General features: G+C 44.9%; 1 pseudogene; it reads left to right on the top strand.

The window, feature by feature from the left end:
* Nucleotides 1-597: 597 nt before the first annotated feature.
* On the top strand, nucleotides 598-1,398 carry LOC149227819 (short-chain type dehydrogenase/reductase pseudogene; annotated as a pseudogene).
* The last annotated feature ends 1,843 nt before the right edge of the window (nucleotides 1,399-3,241 follow it).

Raw genomic sequence — 3,241 nt, forward strand, 5'->3', positions numbered from 1 at the left:
CTGATGTCAGTCGGCCTTGAGGTTATACTTGTGACCTCAGGTGCAGTAGGGATTGGTCAGCAGAGGCTTCGCTACCAAAGACTGATTAATAGCAGTTTTGTAGATCTCCAGAAACCACAAGTTGAACTTGATAGAAAGCCATGTGCTGCTATTGGCCAGAATGGCCTGATGGTTCTGTACGACAGTTTATTTAGCCAGCTGGATGTTGCTTCTTCCCAACTTCTTGTAACTGACAATGAGTTCAAAGACCCAGAGTTCAGAAGACAACTGAATCATACTGTAACTTCTTTGCTGGAGCTCCGGGTAATTCCAATTTTTCAATGAAAATGATTCAGTTAGTACAAGGAAAGCTCCATATGAGGATGCTACTGTGGTCCTCCAGGGGTCCTCCTTGTCATGTTGCTGAAGCTGGCATTCGAGTTGTTATTACCAGTGGGTTTGCTGCTGATGGAGCTTTGAGAGGGCTGCAAGGGGAGCGTTTAGGTACTCTTTTCCATAAAGATGCCGTGTAAACACATCTACCATACCGATTGTATTCTTTCGTGGCTGGCTCAGCGCAATTCGTGGCTGGAACAGTAAAATAGTTGTGCCGAGGAGAAGAGAACGCAGATGCCTCTGGGAGGCAAGGCGGCCATTGTTATAGGTGCCTCTGGGGGTCTCGGCAGGGAGATCGCCCTCCATTTGGCAGAGAAGGGAGCCAGAGTGGTCGTCCATTACTCCTCCACTCAACACTCCGCAGAGGAAGTCGCTTCCATAATCAATAATAATTCCTCGGATGGTGTGAGGGCCATTGCTTGCAAAGCCGATGTCGCCGAGCCCTCGCAAGTGGCCCAGCTATTCGACATGGTCGAGCAAACGTTTGGGCCGCTCCACATTGTGGTAAACAGCGCGGGATTCCTGGATCCCAAGTATCTATCACTTGCACAGACCTCCGATGAAGATTGGGACCGAACATTCAACATCAACTGCAAGGGGGCGTTTCTGTGTAGCAGAGAAGCCGCCAACAGGGTCGTCCGCGGGGGCGGCGGTCGCATCATCAACATTAGCAGCTCTATTGTGGGACTAGAGGGACCAGGGTTCGGCGCCTACGCGGCCAGCAAGGCAGCGGGGGAAGTGATGACGAGAATCCTGGCGCAGGAATTGAGGGGCACCCAGATTACTGCAAATTGTGTGGCGCCAGGCCCTGTTGCCACTGATATGTTCTTTGCCGGCAAGAGCGAGGCGGCGATCGAGGTCGGGATCAAATCCAGTCCGTTTGAGCGGTTGGGGAAGGTGGAAGATGTGGCTCCGCTAGTTGCGTTCTTGGCAAGCGAGGAAGGAGAATGGGTTAATGCTCAGGTCGTTCGGGTCAATGGAGGCCAGAGGAGAAGACTGACAGAGGTTGCAGCCGCACAGTGATTTGTGTGTTGGACGGGGTGCATTGGCTCTCGTTTTTCACCGGTGGCAGCTTGGTGCCCGATGTGTGGCCTGAAAACTGTGGATCAGTATGTGGATCATACTTGGGTAAATGTTTTTTGGTGAAGTATTTTTTGGAATTTAAATTGATATACATATTGAGATTCCGAACCTCAATATGAAGTTATTTTTGTTAGAATTCACGACTCTAATGAATGACAGGTTCATGGAAGTTCCAAGAATTTATTTGACAAAGATGCCCAAGATGTGAACTTGGGATAAAGGAGCAGCAACAACAGTTATGGTGGACAACAAAGTAGATTTTTTGTTTTAGTGTGGTTTGTGGAATAGACTCCCTAGCATATTATTGTAATAATCATTGTATGTACCAGAAACTCCAAATGTTGAATGTAAACCTTGTAAAGGCATTTGAAAGTTCGTGGTGATCTTAAAACCACTTTGTAATGGTTTGTGGTCAGCCTGAAACCATCTTTTGTCACTGTAATGTGACTGTTGGTGGTGAACCAGAAACCATCTATAGAGTCCTAGTGGCTACAGGATTTGCCCGGTGGTGGCATATTGAAGTTGGCGGATTTTCCCGGTGGTGGTAAATCGGACTTGCCCGGTGGTGGTATATTGAAGTTGGCGGATTTTCCCGGTGGTGGTAAATCGGACTTGCCCGGTGGTGGCAGATTGCCTTTGTGGCTGAATTGCCTATGTGGCTTGAGGTGCCTTTGTGGCTGTGTGTACACAGGAGCTTTATGCTCGTAGGAGCAGGTGGACTGCAGTAACACCTGGCTCAGACTCAGATGATTTTGTCTGAGTAGAAGGGGATTGGCGTTTTTCGCGCTAACAGCAATGCCAGGAAGGCCAACTAGTGCGTATGTTAGGCCATTAGTCGCGCCAATAGGTGCGAGTTTTTTTTTAGTTAAGGATCGCGCCAATTCACCTTCGAGGGGATCTGCGGGAAGCCTCAACTTCGTTTGACGGTCTGCAAGGGGTGCAGGATCGGAGAAGTTGCAGATCTATCCGGGAGAGGCGGATCGGATCAATTTTGATTAGATCAATTCTTCGGTTGTATTGGAAACGTCAAATTTGCAGATTGTGGATCTGTCCGCAGACGGAAAACTGTGTTTTTGGAGGTTTTGTACATGCAATTCGTGTGATGATGGTGGATTTGACTATCATGACAAGTAGTCATTAAGGGGGGGAGTTGGAAATAATTAATTCCTACTTGTCTATGGTTGTAATTTCCTAATTGAGGAGTTTGTTCCTACATAATAGGAATAAGCTAGAATATAGTTTCTCCTAGTTTAGTGTGTGGTTGAGAGAATCTCTCAACCACACTACTGTACGTCTAAGATAGCATTCCTATCTTGAGACTATTGATTGTATAAATATGTGTGTAATTTCCTCATTCAACAATTAATAGAATATATTTTGAGTGACTGTAATTTTATCTGGACTTTCTGGGAATGGTGTTTGTAAACTCTTTGCTTTAAACGTATTTTATTTAAACTCATTTTAATATTGGCCATCTACTTTCACTCACGCTCACTAGCGGGGCCGCAAGCTATGCCGTGAGATAAGGGGCATTCAAAACGCTTAGGTTTTTACGACATGAATTTGGTGGTAGTTTTGATGATTATCAAGTTTCAGAATAGAGTTCTATTCACCGTGATTGAGATTTTTACCTGTCATATAATTTGGAGCTTAAACTAAAAATATAAATAATTTGATTTTTTTTTCACTAATGTTTTGAGTTAAATTTAGTAAATTTTCTACTAAGATTATAGGTTTAATTGATTAATAAAAATTTTGATTACAAAATTTTGTTTTTAAATGT

Source organism: Pinus tabuliformis, chromosome J (genome assembly GCF_031772625.1).
Source record: "Pinus tabuliformis cultivar Carrire ecotype Pingquan chromosome J, CPIR1, whole genome shotgun sequence".
NCBI lineage: Eukaryota > Viridiplantae > Streptophyta > Pinopsida > Pinales > Pinaceae > Pinus > Pinus tabuliformis.